General features: G+C 39.4%; 1 long non-coding RNA gene and 1 pseudogene across 4 annotated transcripts; both read right to left on the bottom strand.

Annotated features, from left to right (window-relative positions):
* LOC112169714 lies at positions 1-10359 on the bottom strand. Of its 4 annotated transcripts, none has more exons than XR_005802268.1 (4): positions 9632-10359; positions 9280-9547; positions 8366-8459; positions 1-18 (listed from the first exon to the last, which is right to left on the bottom strand). It is a non-coding gene; the product is annotated as an uncharacterized LOC112169714 (long non-coding RNA). The 4 variants fall into 4 exon arrangements; XR_005802267.1 differs by lacking the exon at positions 1-18 and adding an exon at positions 7915-8276; XR_005802266.1 differs by lacking the exon at positions 1-18 and adding an exon at positions 7915-8269.
* Positions 10360-10598: 239 nt separating this feature from the next.
* LOC112171215 overlaps positions 10599-23065 on the bottom strand; it is an 81182-nt pseudogene continuing 68715 nt past the window's right edge.

Here is a 23065-nt window from a genome sequence, read left to right as displayed (position 1 = left end):
GACCTGCAGGATTAACCCCTACACCAAAAGAATGGTGCACCGGGTTTCCACACAACAAAACCCGGTAAGCTTATGAAAGCTCGTATGAGTAACTCATGAACATCAATCAACAACTCACATCAATCTACTTAAGGAAACATGCAGCCATGATTCCTTCTAACATTCCATATCCTTTCCAAAGAAAGGACAACATGAGTCACCGCTATGACCATGCTCTATTTGCTAACTTAACCATCAAGTAGCAATTCAAGTCTCATCTAGACAATTAAAGGAGAATGCCGTCGAAACTCTCCTTTAAGCTGCATACCTATGAGTCTCAAGCAACCTCGACCGTTACTCCCATAAGCTATCATGGCAGATAAACTAGAATTCTATTGAAATTGTAACCACTCGTCCTACCAAGGACGGGATTACCTATTTCCTGCCTTGATCACCATCTGCGATCTATCACCATCTGTGACATATGATTTCAGACTCCGTCTGGTCATGAAATCAACATCAAGGTAGCCATCTGCAACCTGTCACCATCTGTGACGTATGATCTTTAGACCCCATCTGGTCTCAGCTCAACCATTGATCACCATCTATCACCATCTGTGACTCATGATTTTCAGACCCCATCTGGTCATGAAATCAACCATCAAGGTCACCGTCTGCAACCTGTCACTATCTATGATCTATCACCATCTGTGACTTAAGATCTTCTTAGACCCTATCTGGTCTTAAGGTCAGCGTTAAGTGAGTCACATCTGACTTAAAAACGTTACAACATCTAGTTTCGGTTTTCCTAATCCCTGCTCACCATCTGTGACCCTTGATACTAAAACCAATACATCTAAAATGAGTCACACTTGACTCAAAATGTAACATCAAGCTCAATACTTTCCAAACAATAGAAAACATCTTTTTCTATAATATCGTTTCCTGAAAAGTCGCATTTAACAATAATATGAACACCATCATGCATATTATTATTCATCGCAATCATTCACAAGGATATATATATTTCATCTAAACATATATATGTAGTCATTCGCTCAGGAATGCCTACTAATACCAACTATAATTTGCAGTTAATTAATTAACGCCAAAACAATAATGGTACTTCTGTTCATAAAGATCCTTGTGAGATTTACTCACCTTGAAACTCCTGCTGCGTCTTCAACAAAACACACAGCCGCCAATTCACAAATAATCGTCCACTGTACTTCGTCAAGTACCTATTCATATACGTTTCCAATTTAGTGACGATTAACATTTGATTTAAGTTCGAAACCCTCTGTTTTGAACTAAAACCCACAAAGTGGCGCCAATCGAGGCAAAACCACATCCGAGACCTCCCAAGGTCTCCGGAATACGCCCACGATCGATGTGACCAAACCACAAGTCGATCGGACGCTCGAATCCTCACGGATCGAATAAATCGATCGGTATGAAACTGTAAAAATCATAACAATTTCATACGAACTCCAAAATTTGCATATTATATATCGAAACGCTCGTATCAACTACTAGAACATATATAATACCACAAACAGTCCCTTACATGGCCGGAACACTGCCGGAACGCCGCCACAGGCGGTGGCGCACCGCCGCAGGCCAAAACTCAATATTTCACAAAACTCCCAACATCAAAAAGCTTCATCTAAGCATGCTTGTGAACTTTCATAACTGGATCGAAATCAGAAAACAAGCTTAAGGGATCGAAAACTACCTCACAAGCCGTGAACAGTAATCCAATCCGAGTTTATCCGATTTCCACGTAAATCGATCGAAACAACTACCATAGATCGATCAGGAAGCCTATTCTGAACTCAACCAAGGAATCGTTGAAGCCATGAAGTCGCCGGAGTTGTGTTTTCCGGCCGGGTCCAAAAATGCTAACTGTACAGCCTTGCAGCGCCGTACACGGTGGATCTCGTCGCTAGAGAACACCACAGGGACCACCAGACGGCGGAGACGATCCTGTCTGGAAAGTTTCGTCGCCGGAGATGGCCGGAGTTCCCCGGAAAAGTCGGGTCGGAATGCCAGGTTCGGGTCGGGTCAGTCGAAAATCTTCTACTCTGAGGGCGTGGACGAGAGAGAAGAGAGAGAGGGAGGAAGGTTTCCGGAAAAGGAAATGAGGAAAAATGAAAATATTTTCTGATTTTTCCTTTATATACTAAAACAGAAACTTTTTCCAATAGCCATAACTTCCTCATACAAACTCCGATTTACGCGTTCCGCATGTCCACGAACTCGTATCGACGCGCTCTACGACTTTCGTGAAGGAAGTTTTCCGAGAATCCCAACATATAAAAAGTCAAACTTCACACGACCCCCTAAACTGTGAAATTCAAATATTTATACGTACGAAAACCATTCCACTCCACATACAACCTACGAATAAAGCATAATAACAAATACTCGTACAACTGGTCCATTATTAAATACTAAATTTAAATAACAGAAAACCAGGTCATCACAGTGGAATCCTTGAAGCCCTGAAGGTGGTTAGCTTGCAAGAATTTGCCTCAATTTTGGAGCCTAACCTCTGCAAAATCGTGAGTCAAATTTTGAGTATTTACTGATAATAGTTGAATTTTGGTCGAGACTAGATGCCGTTAGATGAATCTCTTCAATATGTTTTTAATTTATGCTTTTGGATTTCTCAAGCATATATATAAGTTAGGCTCAGTAAAATAGGAATATAAAGAGCAAGTTAGTCTGCAACAATAAGTAATTGTAAGGTTGTAACGGTAATGATCATGCTGTTATAGATAGCGAAGTTGTGTTGCTTCCATTAAATTATCCTTTGTCAACATTAGCTGCAGTTTAAAAAACGCTTAAAGATCGACAGAATGCTCAGTCATGATTCCATTCGATTATGTTACAGGGACTCTTGTTTTGGCTCTAATTGGTGGTCATTTAAAACTTTGTTGTTTAAGTTCTCATGCCCACCGTTTTTTGAAAGAATTCAAGAATCAATCTAGTTTTAGTGTAATTTCTCATCAAAATTTAATATTGTTTTTTGCTGTGCTACTTTGCTATTCTATCTATTTGATTTGCTTTGCTGGAGATTATATCCAGTACAATAGGATCATTGTAAACAGATATATCCCAGCTTTAGTTGGTAGTCATAAAATCTGAGCACTAATTTGTTCCCGAAATCGTTTTTTAAACAATTTAATGGGAAAGACTATCCTTTGTTTTTGTGAGACTGGTTTGATGGTTTTGATATTAGCTAGGGTATGTGTTTTGAATTGGGGTTTGAGGAGGTTGGAATGAAAAAGGTGTAAGCTTTTGATTTTGATAATGTTCTTGAGTGTGTGACATCAATTGGTGAATAACAATGATAGTTATTGATGATTCACAATCTTTTGATCTCAGTTGTTTGTGATGAGTTGATTATGTGACTTATTCCTCTAAGGGTTTTTCTTTTGGATCCTTCCTGGGCACAGGACAATGAAGCTTAGAAGTAAAACAGGGCAAATCAATACCATAAGACAGTAGGAACTAAATGCTTTCATAGAGTATATATGAATTGAAACTATAATGAAATGACTGAAAGCTACGAAACTAAGTAAAGGTTTTTTTGTTCTGTATCTTATTTCTTATGTGTGTAATTCTTGTTGATTGTTTATCAAGTTCTAAATTTGCAAATCTATATATGTTCATTGAATCTTGAATTGATGCAGGTATGACCAGAATTACAAGGAAAAGGAGAAGCTGGAGCATAGGTTCTGAAGTGCACAGTTGAAAAAGGAGGATGAGAGGCAGAGCTTTCAGCAACATTTTTTGGGGATTTACAGGTATGAAAAACTCATATGCAGTTTAAATTTCACTTTAAGTTTTTTTATGTGGATTGGTGTGTAGTGTGTACACCGATATTGTTTGATCTGGTAGACAGTAAATTTGCCGACCTAGGATCTATGCTTTAATGAAGTAATGAATCACTCAAATGTACACTTCTCCAAATTTCACTCTAAATGTCATTCAAATGTACACTTCTCCACACTAGGATCTATGCTTTCATAAAGTAATTAATCAGAGGATATCAATATCAATTTGCCTAAACTTTAATATCTGTAAGTGTAGTCCCAAGACTCATGCTTATCCTCCCTCTCTTCATTTGATTTATGTTTCTTTATCTAAATACTTTTCACTTATCTATGTCGATGGAAAACGGACACATATCTTGAGGAAGATGGAGGATGATCCATGCAAAGCTTTTCTTGAAGTAGAGGAAGAAAAGTACCTTGTATTATCTTGTAAACTCTTGTATAAGAGCTTCATTGCTTTTGTAACATTCATGAGAAAAATCAAAAGTTAACATTGTGATGACCTGGTTTTCCGTTATTTAAATTTGGTATTTAATAATGGACCAGTTGTACGAATATTTGTTATTGTACTTTATTTGTAGGTTGTATGTGAAGTGGAATAGTTTTTGTACGTATAATTATTCGAATTTCACAGTTTAGGGGATCGTGTGAAGTTTGACTTTTTATATGTTGAGATTTTCGGAAAACTTCCTTCACGAAAGTTGTACAGCGCGTCGATACGAGTTCGTGGACATGCAGAACGCGTCAATCGGAGTTCGTATGAGGAAGTTATGGCTATTGGAAAAAGTTTCCATTTTAGTATATATAGGGAAAATCTGAAATTATTTTCATTTTTCCCTTTCCTTTTCCGGAAGCTCTTTCTTCTCTCTCTCTTCTCTCTCGGTCGACTCCTTCAGAAACGAAACTTTCAGACTGACCCGACCCGGACCCGGTCGATCCGACCCGGCTTTTTCGGCGATCTCCGGCGACCTCTAGCCGTGAAACCTGCACAGAACGACTCGTCTCCTCCTTCTGGTCGTCTCTGTGGCATCCTCTTGTGACGAAAACCACCATGCACGACGCAGCAAGGCGGTGCAGCTTGGAGTTTTCGGGCACGACCGGAAAACACAGTTCCGGCGATGTCAAGGCTTCAAGTTTCCTTCTTTGGCATCGTGGTGGTCGTCTGAGTCGATCTATGGTGTTTGTTTCAATCAATTTACGTGGAAATCGGTTCAACTCAGTTGGGATTACTGTTCAAAGCTTGTGAGGTAGTTTTCGATCCCTTAAGCTTGTTTTCTGACTTCGATCCAGTTATGAAAGTTCACAAGCATGCTTAGATGAAGCTTTTTGATGTTGGGAGTTTTGTGAAATATTGAGTTTTGGCCGGCGGCGTTCCGGCCATGTATGGGACTGTTTGTGGTATTATATATGTTCTAGTCGTTGATACGAGCATTTTGATATATAATATGTAAATTTTGGAGTTCGTATGAAATTGTTATGATTTTTACAGTTTCATACCGATCGATTTATTCGATCCGTGAGGATTCGAGCGTCCGATCGACTTGTGGTTTGGTCACATCGATCGTGGGCGTATTCCGGAGACTTTGGGAGGTCTCGGATGTGGTTTTGCCTCGATTGGCGCCACTTTGGGGGGTTTTAGTTCAAAACAGGGGGTTTCGAACTTAAATCAAATGTAAACTGTCACTAAATTGGAAACATATGTGAATAGGTGCTTGACGAAATACAGTAGGCGATTATTTGTGAATTGGCGGCTTTGTGTTTTGTTGAAGACGCAGCAAGAGTTCGAGGTGAGTAATCTCACAAGGTTCTTTATGAACATAATTACCATTATTGTTTTGGCGTTAATTATTTAACTGCAAACTATAGTTGGTACTAGTAGGCATTCCTGAGCGAATGTCTATGTATATATATATTTACGTGAAATGTATATATCATTGTGAATGATTGTGATGAATAATAATATGCATGATGATGTTCATATTATTGTTGAATGTGGCTTTTCAGGAAACAATATTGTGGACAAAGATGTTTTCTATTGTTTGAAAAGTATTGAGCTTGATGTTACATTTTTGAGTCAAGCGTGACTCATTTTAAATGTATTGGTCCTTGTACCAAGACTCACAGATGGTGAGCAGGGGTTAGGAAAGCCGAAGCTAGATGTTGTAACGTTTTTAGGTCGGTTGCGACTTATTTAACGTTTAGCTTTAAGACCAGATAGGGTCTAAGAAGATTTCATATCACAGATAGTGATAGGTTGCAGACGGTGACCTTGACGTTTGATTTCATGACCAGACGGGGTCTGAAGATCATGTGTCACAGATGGTGACAGGGCACAGATGGTGATAGAGCATAGATGGTGACCTAAATGTTGATTTGAGACCAGACGGGGTCTGAAACCACATGTCACAGATGGTGACAAGTCACAGATGGTGACCAAGGCAGGAAATAGGTAATCACGTCCGTAGTCGGACGAGTGGTTACGATTTCAATAGGGCGACAGTCTGTCTGCCATTATAGATTATGGGAGTAACGATCGAGGTTGCTGGAGACTCATAAGTATGTAGTTAAAGGAGAATTCCTTGAGTATTCTTCTTTTATTGTCTAGATGAGACTTGAATTGCTTCTTGATGGTTAAGTTAGCAAATAGAACATTGTCACAGCGGTGATTTATGTTTCCCTTTAGATGGAAAGATTTTGGAGTGTTAGGAGGAATCATGGTTGCATGGTTTCCTTTAGCTGATGTGTGTGAGTTGTTGATTGATGTTCATGAGTTACTCATACGAGCTTTCATAAGCTTACCGGGTTTTGTTGTGTGGAAACCCGGTGCACCATTCTTTTGGTGTAGGGGTTAATCCTGCAGGTCAGGAAAATCGTGGCTGAAGCTGAGGTAGCTACAGGCAGCTGAACGGTTAGGAAGCAAATTTTGTTGGCTTTGCCATTGTTATGACTTCCGCTATGTAGTAAGCTCTGAAGAGCATTTACGCTTTATTTTGTGATGACAATTTAATTCGTAAATTTATGTAATATATAATTCTATGGAGTGAGTGTATATTAACTCGGATGGTTTCAGGGCATCAGTATTTACTCGTTATAAGGAAAGATGTTCCAGGTATTTGTATTGATGACTGAACATTCACGCATGTATAATTATAGGATTATATATATCGATTTTCATGTGTGTAAAATCAGGGGCGTGACAAACATTCCCTTTTCAATATGTTTAATTCCTTTTTGTACAACGCGCTTTTATCCAAAAAAAAATCTGGCAATGCATATTTGCATGCCAAATTTTTTTTAATTCATAAATAAAATTTTGCGACGGCAATTTTACCGTCGCAAAGTTTTGGTAGCGGTCGGTGGCGTCGCCATAGATATTTGCGACGGCTTTTTGCAGTAGCAAAATTCTTGTGACGGCAAGGGATTGCCATTGCTAATAAGCTTGCGACGGTGCATTTGCCGTCGCAAATATCAATGGCGACGCCCTCAACGACATCGGCGCAATTGTCGTCGCCATTGGTCTTTCGCGACTTCAATTTCACTTTCCGCGACGGCACATCGCCGCGGCAATTTGAATTTTTTTTTGTAGTGTCCATAGAAACCTTGGCATTGCCACTGTTGCATGTTCCACTCTCTGAAAATGATTAAATTAGAAAAGAAATCCAATAATAAAACAACGAAAACAATTCCAAGTGTCAGTGGTGGTTGGTAGTCAAGAAGTTTCTTAACTTTGAAAATTCAGGATTGTAAGTATCTAACCATTCGAGCACTAAGTTAGAAAGAGAACAAACCCTAAGTTTAATTGTGACCTATGAGAGGCACAATTTTAAAGATTTGTTGCACTGTAGTTGGCAGAAGATTTATGGTTTAAACTTTCAAAGTTTACAAGAATTGCTAATTAAAAGTTTAAAACTAACTTTAAAAAAGGCAATGGTCATTCCTCAACACTCCTCAGAGGAATCCTATCTTAGGAATGATCTCTCCAGATTATTTGCAATTGTAACCAAAGCAGCCACTAGATTTCCACTAAGGAACCCAAGCAAATACAAGAAATGTATAAAATTAAAATTTGAAACTCAGAAAGGGCAGATGGGTATAACCAAATATGTGTAATTCAAGGTAGTTAATTTATAGATCACCTACAAGCTTTCATATTGACAAAAACATGAAAGGCATGACCAAGCGATTGCACGTGAAGATCATCTTTATATCCATCTTTGACATCAATGCTGCCAAATTGATGTAGAAAGGAAATTTAAATGTCGAAAGAAAGACGACTAGCTGAAAAGGCAATTACTACATCTTGAGAAAGCTGTAAGTTCAGAATCCCCAGATATCACTTCTCACTTGTCTAAGTTGTAAGCTCTATTGCACTGTTGAGCTGGTAAACACTAAATAGGTAGTGCCAAGTCCGCACCATATATATGGCCATATGGAGCCATTCACCTAGGCTGGGATCTTGAAAACTAGAACTTCAGAAGAAGTTCAGCTACATATTCTTATATGATAGCCACAAATCAATCTCAAACAAAAGTAAAGGATTCTACCTCAATGTTGGGTCAGTGGCCACCATTGCAGCTTCACGAAGCTTTATCGCTTTGTGCACATCTTTTAGATGACCCCATTTTGGCTGCCTAAGTCCTACAACATAAATGAATTGTTAAGTTGATTCTCTATGGCATTCTTAATGCTGACAGCAACTTATATTAATCTGCTGAAGTGCAGCAGCATATATTTTGAGTGTTAATGATCTATTAAGTATGTCTTCTCACAATAAAAACTACATTTTAAGATTAAAGTATTGCCCATCCCCTTGATGTCAAAGCATCAGGTTGACAGAAAATGTCAGTTCATTTACACTCACTAAAGATGAAGAGTTCTATATAGATAGTAAAGCATTAATACAGAGATACCACATGCCATACTCATCGAGTGGAGCATCAGACATAACTTGTAGCAATAAAAGGTCCTCCATTAGACTGCCCAAAGTTGGTTCCACCATGGTATAGTAAAAGATCAACACAGAACAAATCACTGCATGTTTTTTTCCTGGTTTGACCAAAGGTCACATTAATATCTGCCTACAAGCTTTCTTAATTCATAGGTCATGAGCGAAACTAACAACCCATCGTTATAGATGACAAAGTAAAGTAGAAGAATGAATCCTAAAGACCTCTTGCATCATCCAGATCCAGAGGCCAAACATACTAGATATGCACAATATATGTAAACAGAAAGGATGTCAAATTGATTCCAAAAACAAAACAAAACAAAAAAGAGGACAAGGGAAGCAATTTAGGTGATATGCATTTGGGTTGTGAATATTCAAAATATTTTATCAATGGAGCATATGAACAACCATCATTGCAAGTGCACAAGATTCCAACATGAAGTAGAGATTATCATAAGTAAAGCATAACCATCAGTGCGCTTCTAGATATATGGTATGAAGGTAACATACAGCAAAAGGTTGAACTTTCTTCCATATTCCATGGAGATTTGTATCCTTCAGAGGCTTAGGACCCAGGCAACATAATCCAGAAAGACAGTATATCTTAAAAAGTGGATATTTGCTAATGAGTAGAGTCCCCTCACACTGGGTGGCCTTGCTAATGAGTGGAGTCCCCAAAGGCTCCTTACCATCCACTCCAATTCTCGGTCCACATTTTGGGTGTGCTGTTAGAATTTGGGGTGAATTGATCACAGTAAAATCCATTGCAAGTGTTGATCTGTATAGAAAGCACGGTGAGAATGGATGCTATTTTACACAAGGCCAATGCAATACAAATGAAAAGTGAACAAGAAACTCTTACCACTGAAGAAGGAGCATCTGCTTGCTGGCACATGACCCAGGGCACCCCTGTATCCAAAGACACAGCCATGTTTGCTGCCCAATTAATGAAGGTTTTGGCAGCAGGCCCATATGCTTTACCAATGTTTCCATACTCATTTTCAATCTGAGATATTTGACAGACAACATTTAATCTCCTTTAGAAACTTATAAAGTACCAAAGTCTCAAAGACCAAAATTGGATAAGGTAACAAAAGCAGATAGAAAATTTAACTTGGGATAAAATGATGGGTCCTCCCTGTGATGCATAAAGCTTCTCATTCTTCATCAGTTTAACGATTTAACAAAACTGAAAACCCAATTCCAAATAAAATTCGAGACAGTACATACACAGTGCTCAAAGAACAAAGCCCACAAAAAGCTCAAAAACTTCCTCGTCAGTTTCTCAGCAACCTAGTGAAGTAAAATTCGAAGTATGATTACGAAATTTGAAGTCAGACAAACCCTAAATCTAAGCAGATGCAGAACCCTAAATCTAATCACAATTACTCGCAAACGCTAAATCTAAGAGAAACTCGCAATCATTAGAGAAACACAATGACCAACAAACCCATTTCAATTTCTGTAAACAAAACCCAGGCAAACCTAGGCGGAGGAGGACGGTGAAGGACAACAATCCAAATCGGACGATCAATGAGAGGTCTTATGTTTTAATTTTTTGCTTTCGGACAGATGTTGGCTGTTGCTAGGTATATGGGGATACAATTAAACTTCAATAAATTCTCGAGTGGCTCACACAGTAGAAAAGTACCGCACTTTCGCAAGAGTTAATAATGTCAAAATATGGAGGGAAACACATGCCGCCTACTTCATTTTGGTTCAAAATCTTACCGTCTATGTTCCTAGTTCAGACAACAGAATCAGAATGGCTAAAATCTATTGTATAATTTCTGCATGTTTTTTTTTGAGAAGGGAAAGACTTTTATTCCTTAATTGACAAGATTACAACCATTGGAATGAATATATGTACTCCCAAGAGCCTCCCTAACAGGAGGAGAAGTACTAGAGTCCCTAATAGAAACACCGGCTAAAGGCATATTGCTACCGATAATGGACATGAGCCAATTAGGCCCATCCTCTAACCAAATAAAACGCCCCCGCTCTCGGGCTACATGATTTGCTACTGCATGAGCAGCCTTGTTACCTTCACGACGAACATGGTGGATGGTTGGGATGTTGAGTAGAGCCATAAGACGTTGGATGTCCTCAATGATTCCACCCTCAGCACTCAAGCATCTATCTTTAGAATTAAGCAATTGAATTGCCTCCAAACAATCAGACTCAACCACCACATTTCTCATACTCCTTTCCACAACTACTTCCAGACCCAACTTAATTGCAAGTAGCTCAGTAACCAAAGGTGAGCATTGGTACTGATAGTTCTCCCCTGCTGCCGCAAGTAACATACCAAATTCATCTCTAATAGTCACCCCACCACCATAACATCTCTCACCATCACTTGCTGCCCCATCACAGTTAACCTTAAAAAAACCCCGGTCTGGAGGAATCCACCTCCTAGCCAGACCCACTGCCATGTCACCATGTACAACCTCCACTCTCTTACGTTGACATAGGCCATCCTTATACCTCTTTAAAAACTCAACTCCATTCGCAAATATAATCTCAGAAGGCACAACAGTCCCCTTATGATAACAATTATTCCGCTCATGCCAATTCAACCACAGTAGCACAGCCAAGAGTTGTATCTCCTCCTCTGCCAAAGTTGTAAATGCATGATGAAACAATTGAATAAAAGAAAGGAACTGACCAGACGACAATTTTGAGTAAAAACCCGCCCTTTCGAACACCGCAACACAACTCATACAACCCCATGTTGCGTGTACAGGCGACTCCCGACTCCGATTGCATCTGAAGCAAGTATCCGAATGAGTAATTCGTTTCCAATAAAGAGCCTCCATACAAGGAATGTACCCTATAGCACACCTCCATAAGAAATGAATAACTTTTGGAGGTATCTTAAGCTTCCAAAGATGTTTCCAGAAGTTTCTAGGAGCTTGAATAATCTCCACCGCTTTATCCCTTGTTTCCTGACATGCCAACCAGTACCCACTCTTCACTGTATATCTGCCATTCTTACAATAATTCCAAAGGTACACATCAGGTCTACGTGCTGCACTAACAGGGATACTACAAATGGCTTCCCGTTCTTCCAACGTAAACCATTGATCAATCATTCCAACATTCCATCCCCCATTATCCAATAATAGATCAGAAACTTTCAAAAACATAGGGGCACCAGGGCGCAATATAGGACGAAAGCTAGGTAAACTTGGTAAGCGCACGAACCTTCTGTCCATCCCCAATCCTCCACCTAATTCCTTTCCTGAGCAACTCCCTTCCCCACAAAAAAGATCTCCATAGATAAGAAGGACTCGAACCAACCTCGGCCTCCATAAAGTCACAGCTCGGGAAATATTTAGCTTTGAGCATACGAGCAACTAAGGAGTCAGGAAATAACAACAAACGCCAACCTTGCTTACCAAGTAAGGCCTGATTAAATAGGGATAACTCCCTGAAACCTAAACCTCCATCATTCTTATTGAAACAAAGATTATCCCATCTCCTCCAATGGATGCCCTTACCTCCATGCTTCCCCCACCAAAACCTTGCAGACTTTTATTAATATCATCACAGGTACCAGCTGGCAGTTGGAAAACACTCATTGTATAGTTTGGAATGGCCTGAGCAACCGCTTTAATTAACACTTCTTTCCCCGCCTTAGACAACAGCTTTCCTTCCCAACCATGTACCCGCTTCCAAACTCTATCCGGCAAGGACTGAAAAAGCTTCTTCTTGTCTTTACTAGTCACCGTTGGAAGGCCCAAATAGCGCTCATGGCATGGCACAATAGGCATATCCAGAACGGCATTACATTCCTCCTTCACAGTCAATAGAGTTTTCGGACTAAAACATATAGCTGATTTATCCCGATTAATCTTTTGCCCCGAAGCCTCTTCATGTTGCACTAGGTGTACATAGTAAAACTTGGAACCAAGACATTAGACATTCAAGCGAGCTTCCTCAAAATTTGGCACTCAGTTTTCAGTCATACAATGGAAATAGTTAAACTGTTGTATTTTGTAGCCCAAATTTCATTGTTTTGAAAGGAAATTATGACTTAAGAGTGGAGGGAAACTAATCTGCCACTAAATTTTTTTTGAAACCAAAAAAAAGAATTAATTATTAATATGTTGGTCCAGTTTTAAAGCCCAGATTACTTAGCTTAGCAGTACATGGTGAGTAGACTCCTTGTCATATAAAGACTCTACGTTGACAAAGCAAATGAAGGGGCAAAAGAAAAATGGTGATCAGCTACTATACAATTCAAAATGTTGTTATTCAACATCGACTATGATATATAAATTAAACAGATCATAAATCAGCAGAGAGGAGAAAACGCTATACAGCAGAACAAAAGAAATACAGAGAAGAAGAGACGCACGAGAGAAGAAGCCGCCAGAGAAAGAAAGAGAAAAGCTACAAGTATACATATGCCTTCTCTGTGATACATGCTTCTCCAATTAATCCTCGTATGTCTTACGGCCCTTCAAGACTCTAATAGGCCGTTCATGAACGAACACAACTATTAGAGTCTTCCCATGCCTATCAAATTGACGTTGTTGCTGCCTCAAATGCTCAAGCATTGAAACAAGAGTGGTTGTTCATGAATAGCCAAGTTTCATGCTCAAAACTCCTCTGAAATGGTGCTGCTCCTGCCAGAGTTATTGCATAAAATTGGTTGTTCACGAACATCCGTTAAAGTGCTAAAAACTCCCCCCAAAATGATGCTACCATGGTCATCCTACCAAAACTTACGAGAACTGAGGTCGTTCATGAACACGACCAACGTTTTCTCCATGGTCGACCAATGCTTTCAGTTGATTGTTATTTGAAGTTGACAAGAAGTTGTTGCTGATCATGATGCCACAAAGTGAACAAATCTGCAGTCAAGTTGTTTTTGCACCAACCAGAAATACAAAACCTAAAATAAAAACCAACTGTATCAAGCAAAGCAATAAGAGCCTCACCTTTAACCTTCTCTGCAACCTGCAAACAGAAGGGAGGTTTAGAGGAATTCAAAACCTTCAGGCTCAGAACGACATTTGCTCATAGGTTTCAGATGTTGAAAATATATACATGCCACATGGGAAAAATAAGACCTTGCTAGTGGGTTTATAAGGGTTTGGGCCACTCCATCAATTGCCAATTAATTTTGGATGTGAACCCAGATTACTTTATCATCAGACTCACCTTGCCAACTAGATGAAGTCGAGCTGCCCCCTTACTAAATGAATACAGTGGCAGTGGTAGTGAAGCAAAGAAGATTTGAAACTAATTGTTAATTAACCGAATTCCTTTCCTTGTTCATGGAAGCAGTAATTTAATTAACAAAGAAAGACAAAAGAGGCCAGCTTAATTATGGGTGAATGCTTAAACAATGGTGACAATCAAAGCAAAACATGGTGGCAAATTTAATTAATGGAGCAGCCCTTTTGAAGTGGTAATTGTTTAATACATGGTCAGAAAGAAGACATGAGGCAAAGCTTGATTTTAATCAAAGTGGTGGTGTGATAGCAAATGGGAACAACTTTAAGTGTTTAGGGACAAAGCTTAATTAGAATAGCAATTCAAATCCGAACATTTGTTTCATGGTGGCAATTATGTTAATCGAAACGGTGCTATATACATTCAGAATGGTGTACCGTACCAGAAATCAAATTGGGTTCCCACTAACACTGCACACAAACAGATCGACGAGTTTCTATTGGGCCTGAAGCGGAATGAAGATAAAAGGCACGGAAAGAAAAGATGGGTGTCCAAATCAGTTTTATGGGTTGGCCACAAATTTCGAAGCACTACCCACTTCAAAAAAATTTACCTTTGAAGCTCGAGCCCTATTAACTTGTTCGTCGACAAGAGCATAGGCAGCATAAAGCCCATTTTCAAACCTTGGGCCTACTGCAAAGCTCGGTACAACGGGTCCCCGGATCAAGTCAAAGGACACTCTAACAAATTGGGTGTCCAAAAGAAATACATTTCACGGGTTCAAAAAAGTACATACACCCGTCAAACCCAAAAGTTGGTACAAAACCAGAAACCCAATTCCCTCTGAACTACAATGGTTTGATCCCTTTACAGGGTATGTAGGCAATCTAGCGACCCACTAGATGCAACCATAATTTCAAATCGGATCCTTGACTCCACCAGTCAAATTCACATAGATTCAAACATAATCCCCGACTTCACCAGTCAAATTCAGCTAGTCCAAAATTGAATCACTGACTCCAGTCAAATTCTTCCAACACCAGAAATACAAATTCATTTGAACTACAATGGTTTGATCTCTTTTCAAGGGTATGTAGGCAATCTAGAGACCCGACTAGATACAACCGCAAGTCCAAACAGAATCCCTGACTCCACCAGTCAAATTCATCCAAACAGAATCCCTAACACCACTAGTCAAATGTCAAATTCATCCAATCCGAATCCCTGACCTCACCAGTCAAAGGTCAAATCATTCCCAAAATGACATTAGACACAAATCGAATCCCTGGTTCACTCACACCAAATTCGTCCAAACACTATTCTCATTCCAAAAAGCAATGCCTTCCAATGGGTCATTTACCCATTGAAATTCTTGAACTATGAATGGCTTGATCCCCCTCCAAGGGTACGTAGGAAACCCATTCAGATATCCGGGTGCAGCCGCAAAAACAAACAAACACACACATCCCTACAATTGGTTTCTTCATAAATGGAATCAAAGGGTGTTTCCCTGTAACAAAGGATTGTAATTAAAAGACACATTCTGTCTTGAATGGGTCGAAGCCGAAATAATTAAAACTCTATTCACTAAATGAATATGAGTGAAATTATGTTGGGTGACATTTTCGCTCACTGTGTGCAATTTTTACTCAACAATTTTGTAAGACTAAACAAAAGACTATACTTAATTATGTTTTCCAATGTAGTTCTGTGAAAAAAGTTATTAATTTGCTATCATTCACACAACAGAACATGACTAATAGGGTTGTACAATAGTGTTCACTTGAACATATAACAGGCAACCTTTGTTCCGTTATCTGATGAATGTTGTGTGATAACATTCTTGCAGTAGTGATTATTGACAAATATAGAACGTCGAATATAATTGAATGGTAAGTGTCTAATCAAATGGTTAAACAATTTTCGAATGGGACTGAAATTCAGCACGAATCATATATTATGAGTGACCTCTAAGATTAATAAGACTGTTGCATGTTAACATTTCTCATATCTGTTCTATTTCATATAATATTACCACTTCCTAAAAGTGGTAATTTTATGTGTGTCATATGTTAACATATTGTATAATTTTTCTACACACACACACACACACACACACACACACACACACACACATATATATATATATATATTTTATCATTTTAAGAGATCGCTTTTGAAACCCACTATTCAATTATATAGTGGCATCTCAACCGTTTTTAGCTTTTAGGTCTCTATAAGTAGATCACTTATGCAATTTTCAGCTTTAAGTTACCTAACTAGATCAAATCAATGCATGAACCAAATTTGGCCAACATGAACTATTCATTTTCATAATGATAAATCCTGAATATGAATACCTTAATGATTTTCAATTTGGTTGAAAATTTGCTTAAGTGATTCACTTATTGAGACTTAGAAATTTGGCAGTCAATTTTCTAATATGTGATCGAAAATTAAATCTCTCAAGTGATCCCTTATCTAAAAAAGGATCTTTTAGTGTGTGTGTGTGTGTGTGTGTCTATATATATGCCCTTTCAAAGAGAATGTCCTCTTTTATTTATTTTTTTTTTTTTAAGGATATGCTTATTTAGCTAATTTGCTATACAATTTGATATTCGGAACCGCACAAGATCACTGGGTCATTCCATTCAGTCTACAATTTATAGAGTAATACAGTCTCTCAAATAAATTTGAAATGATGATTATGTAATCAATAATGATTAAAAGCTGTTTGATTTGAATTAATTTATGGAAAAATTTCACAAACAGTACACCAAGTAAAGGCCACTAATAATTCTTATACATAAAGTTTCAAACCAATCATTTCGGTACACGGAATCTGAAACTCGACCCACTATCAGTACCCAACGTCAATGACACCGTTAATATGACACCAAAATGTCTATTATACCCTCAATTCTTTTTTTTTTTTTAATAATTTTTTTTTCTGTTCTTTTTTTTCCCTTCGTTTTTATCTCTTTCTTTCTGATTTTTCTTCATCCAATGAATCGCGCCGTTGCAGTACACAGCTCCTTCCCTGCTCTTGCCATCCAAGTGCATCTCAAGGTCCCTGGAGGCGTAAGGCGTCTCAAGAAGCCTCCAAGATCTTGTCTCAGACGAATAAACGTCCACCTAGCGCACCCAATTGTGCTTGCGGGTGGTACTAAGGCAGACCACCTTGTAATAAGGCGATTTGGAAGGTCAAAAGCCAGAGCATATCGCACGAATTATGTGCTTTTCCCAGCCCTCGGAGGCGAAAGAGCCAAGAATTGGTTGGAGGTGGGATTGACAACATAGGTAGAATGATACTGTGATGTGGGATTGCCAAAATAGATGGAATGCACAGAAAGAGGCCATTGCAGGACTGAAGAATCTTCAACCCAAACCCATTTCGATCACCTTAGACGAAATTATTAAAGATGTTGAGACTTTTGAAGGGGTTGATAGAGCGTTGATGGTTACCAGGGTGAAGGTCATGGACGAAATGACGAGGTGGGAAAGACCCAGATGGGTTTTTATGGAGAGAAATGAAGGTGAAGTCTTGGGTTGTGTGGGAGAAGGAAGCAGAGACTTTGGGGTTCGGGTTTTGGAGGGTGTGGCGGTGACGGAACTCGGGGTTTGACGGAACTCCGAGCTCACCCACTTCGAAACCCAACCTCACCAGACCTGAAAGAAAGAGATAAAAACGAAGGAAAAAAAAAAGAACAGAAAAAAAAATTATTAAAAAAAAAAAGAATTGAGGACATAATAGACATTTTGGTGTCAAATTAACGGCGTCATTGACGTCGTGTACTGATAGTGGGTCGAGTTTCAGATTTCGTGTACCGAAATGATTGGTTTGAAACTTTATGTATAAGAATTATTAGTGGCCTTTACTTGGTGTACTATTTGCGAAATTTTCCCTTAATTTATTGGAAGAATGATCCTTGATGAATGATCATGTATATGGATTATTCTGATCATTAGCTTATTATGTCGGAATAATGGCATCCTTGCTTTTCTTTTAAAGAAAACACCTTCTCTCTCTCTCTCTCTCTCTCTCTCTCTCTCTCTCTCTCTCTCTCTCTCTCTCTCTCTCTCTCTCTCTCTCTATGTTCGAACAACGCTCTGTAAAACATAACTATTAGATAAAAGAGCAAAGCAGGGTAGATTATTATCCCCATTAGCTTCACAATGAACACGATAAAAAGAAAAATTAGGGAGATGTAGTGGTATATCACATTGCACCCGTCTAAAAGACTGTCTGTGGTACAACAGGAGAAAGCATGATAGATTCAAACAAAAAAGTAAACCTTTGATAAACCATGCATTAATAAAGCCATATGATATGTTGACCACACAAGAACTTGGGTGAGGGTTCATTTTAGAATTGAGCAAAGACTAGGCCAAAATTATCTCTGACGCACCTAAGGTTTACAAGTAATAAACCTAAAACAAAGGTTCTGGAGTCCACCAGAGATAAATCTCAATTTGATTGATAATAAGATAAAAGATAGGTTCTGTGGCCATTTAAGGTTACTTATATAAGAGAAAAGAAATCCTAGGGCGACTAATAATGAAATCCTAAAGCCCACGGGTAAAAATAAAACAAATCCAAAACAAACTAGGAAACCGAAAATTCTGAAAAACAGTAAATTGCATTTTTGAGGCCCTAAACGACCTTGAAAGCCCGAAAAAGCCCACACATAGTGGCATAGCCACAAGTTTTGTTTATGGCGCGATTCCCTTTCCGGAAAGCTATGGCATGATCGAATCGGACACCAAATGCGAAAGTTGCAATAGTAACTTTGGTTTTCCTCCTTTTGCATGATCGAACTGTTCTTCAATTCGGGTTGCCATTAGTTCTGCATCAGTCTCCTCCACCTCCGAAGAACTCGACCTTGAGTTCTCTTCAGGATAAAGAACCTCATCTTCACGAAACTCATGCAAATCAGCAACATTAAAGGTGTTAGAAATGCCCATGGAATCAGGAAGTGCAACAACATAAGCATTGTCGCTGATCTTCCTCAGCAGCTTAAAAGGACCATATTTTCTGGGCTTCAGCTTGTTGTAGGTACCAACAGGAAATCTCTCCTTCCTCAGAAACACCATCACATGATCGCCCTCTTGGAACACTTTAACTCTTCGATGCTTGTCAGCTGTAGCTTTATACTTAGCATTAGTTGCTTCTAGCTTGGCCTTAACTTTGTCTCTAACAGCCTGCACATCTCTAGCCATGCCCTCAGCAGCAGCACTAACACCAGAAACCTTAGAAAGCTTCACCAAATCAACCACATGTCGAGGAACAGCAGTATAAACTAAGGAGAATGGTGACTTCCCTGTTGCACTATGCACAACACTGTTTTAAGCAAACTCCACCTATGGCAAAGCTAATCCCACTATTTGGGCCTATCTCCACAAACACTCCGAATCATGTTACCCAAAGTTCTATTAGTAACCTCTGTCTGCCCATCAGTTTAAGGATGCGCTGTGCTGCTACGATTCAAAGCTGTTCCAAACATCCTCCACAACGTAATCCAGAAGTGACTAAGGAACTTCGTATCCCTATCCGAAGTAATGGACTTGGGAACTCCATGCAAACGGACTACCTCCCTGAAAAATAGTTTCGCTATGTTGGAAGCATCAACAGTCTTCCTACAAGCTATAAAGTGCGCCATCTTGGAGAATCTGTCAACTACCACAAACACAAAATCCACACCCCTTTGGGTACTGGGTAATCCTAACAGAAAGTCCATAGCAAGATCCTGCCAAATATCTTTAGGAATAGGTAAAGGTGAATAAAGGCTTGTATTTTGGGACTGACCCTTAGAAACCTGGCAGATGTAGCACTTCTTCACAATAGCTCCTACATCCTTCTTCAGTTGCGGCCAAAAATACCTCTCCTCAAGGCTAGCCATAGTTTTATCTCGGCCCAAGTGTCCACTCAAACCCCCTCCACCCAGATCTCTGATCAGTTTCTCCCTCAATGATGAACTAGGATACAAAGCCGATTGCCCTTGAATAAATAACCATCATTCACATGGAAATCTACAACTGCATGATTGCTACTGCATTTGGCCCAAATCTCCTTAAAATCAACATCTTCCTCATATAATTCTTTCAAGAGATCAAAACCCACAATCTCATGAGCTAAAGTGACCAGCAAGGAAGCCCTCCTACTCAAAGCATCTGCCACCTTGTTAAGAGTACCAGATTTATGCTGAATTACAAAAGGAAATTTTTGCAGAAAATTCACCCATCTTGCATGCATCTTGTTCACAGTTTTCTGACTATTAAGGTACTTTAAGGCCTGATGATCAGTGAACAATACAAATTCTCTTTGGATTAAGTAGTGCTCCCATTGCTTCAATGCCCGGAACAATGCATAAAATTCCTGATCATAAGTACTCCACTTCTGATGATCTTCACTCAATTTTTCACTGAAGAATGCTACTGGCCTCTTCTCTTATGACAACACAGCACCTACTCCCATGCCACTAGCATCACATTCCACCTCAAACACCTTGTCGAAATTGGGAAGAGCAAGAACCGGTGCATTACAGAGTTTCTCCTTGATTAAAGCAAAACTCTTTTCTTGTTCTTCTCCCCACTAGAATTTACCTTTCTTCAAACATTCAGTAATAGGAGCAGTAATGGTACTGAAATTTCGAACAAATCTCCTATAGAAAGTAGCCAAACCATGGAAGCTTCGCACCTCAGAAACTGTTATTGGGGCTGGCCATTCTCTTATAGCTCTTATCTTCTCTTCATCAACCTGAATGCCTTCTTTTTCAACCACAAAACCCAGAAACAATAGCTTGCTGGTGCAGAAAGTACACTTTTTTAGGTTAATGTACAGTTTATATTCCTGTAAAGCTCCTAGAACCTACCTCAAATGTATAAGATGTTCTTCTTTGGTCCTGCTATATATCAATATATCATCAAAATACACCATGACAAAAGAACCAATAAAAGGACGAAGAACCTAGTTCATAAGCCTCATAAAGGTGCTGGGTGCATTAGACAACCCGAATGGCATCACCATCCACTCATATAATCCATCCTTGCTCTTAAAGGTTGTCTTCCACTCATCTCCTGGCTTGATTCAAATCTGATGGTAACCACTTCGAAGATCTATCTTGGTAAACACCTTGGAACCCTCCAGCTCATCAAGCATGTCCTCCAAACGAGGAATAGGAAACCTATACTTCACAGTGATCTTATTTATAGCCCTGCTATCAACACACATCCGCCATTGATTATCCTTATTAGGAACAAGGAGGACTGGAACTGCACAAGGACTCATACTTTCATGAATGAACCCTTTCTTCAGCAAGTCTTCAATATGCTCCCTCAAAATCTCATTCTCTTTAGGACTCATGCGGTAATGGGGCAGATTTGGCAAACTAGCTCCAGGAACTAAATCAATCTGATGCTGAATGTCCCTTGTAGGTGGTAACTCATTGGGCAGCTCATCCGAGATCAACTTCTCAAACTCTCTCAACATATTCTGCACTTCCTTAGGGATCAATATATCTTCTTTTTCTGCAATCAACAGCCCTTTAATCACCACTGGACAGATAACTTCAGCTTCTTTAAAGGCTTCCTCCATCTCGAATTCACTGCTAGACAAGGTCAGAAAACTCTCTCCTTTCTTTACACCCGATCTCTCAAATTGAGAAATAGGAGCCATGACAATTTTATGATTATTCCACATAAACATCATCACATTATCTCTACCTTTGTAAGTCACAGCCACATCATATTGCCAAGGTCGCCCAAATAAAATATAACAAGCATCCATATCAATAATATCACACAGAACTTCATCTTTATAATGCTTACCAATGGATACTGGTACTTTGCAGGACTCAGCAACTCGAACTTGTGGACCTTTCTTGACCTATCCTAGAGAATAAGGTGCTTCATGAGGCTGTGTAGGTAGCTGCAAATACTCCACCAATTTTTTGGCTACAAAATTTTCGCAGCTCCCATTATCCACAATTAGATTGCACACTTTGTTATTAATGGAACAAAGTGATCTGAAAATATTGCGCCGCTGCCCATCTTCTTTAGGAGTTAATAACATCCTCTGCAACACAATATTAACCTTCTCAGGAGACTCCTCCACCGCAAACTCAACCCCTTCATATTCATCACCTCTTTCGACTTCTTCTTCATCTTCATCATAATCACCTATAAGGGCAGTTTGTCTTCTCTATGGGCACACATTAGACCTATTTCCAAGCTTGTTGCATCTATAGCAGAGTTCTGTTGTAGGCCTCGCATAAGGATTATTGGGCTTCTAATTTGGGACCCTATTTTGAGCACCACTGGAACTGCTAGAACCGCTAGTCCCTTTAAAAGGAGGATTAGAAACCCTAGGGGAGCACTTTCTGTATTTTGCTGTATGACTTTTCCCTTGCCAGCTGAACAGTTCGCCAACTCTATGCTCCTCTGATAGGTATACCTCTAGAAGGAAGAAGCTCGTGAAGGCTTCTCTAATAATTCTGCTTTCAATGCTAGGCTTGAAGCTTCTGTCACAGTCCACACAGTTTGCAACCCAATCTTCTCCTGAATGGTTTTGTTCAGCCCACTAATATAGCGAGCCACCTTCTGACCTTCAGTTTCTCCTAGTTCATTGCGCTCAGAATAGCGTAAGAACTCAGCAGTGTACTTAGCAACGGTCCTCATACCTTGGACACATTCAATATACAACTTGTACAGAATCTGCTCATAATCATCCGGCAAGAATCTCTCCATCATAAGTTGCTTCATTCTTCGCCATGTTTTAACCCCCTGTTTTCTTTGCTTCTTCCTAGTATTCTGCAACTTATCCCACCAAACTGCAGCAGTACTCTTTAATCGCCAGGCAACATGCTTAACCGGCTTGTTTTCAGGCACCTCCATAATCTCAAAGAATCTGTCCACCTGAAGCTACCAATCCAGATAATCTTCCACACCCAAGTTGCCCGAAAAGAAAGGGATCTCAGCCTTGACTTTGTAATCCTAATAAGCTTGTCCTTGTTGTTCAGGTTGCACAATTTCTTTTTCAGAACCAGATTCTGAATTATTATCTAAACTTCACCACGTGGAGCCCTAACTCGCTGGCCTCCTTCCCCACCTC

This window comes from Rosa chinensis, chromosome 6, assembly GCF_002994745.2.
Source record: "Rosa chinensis cultivar Old Blush chromosome 6, RchiOBHm-V2, whole genome shotgun sequence".
Lineage (NCBI taxonomy): Eukaryota > Viridiplantae > Streptophyta > Magnoliopsida > Rosales > Rosaceae > Rosa > Rosa chinensis.
The sequence above is the reverse complement of the archived record's forward strand: the minus strand, read 5'-3'. Positions and strand labels throughout refer to the sequence as shown.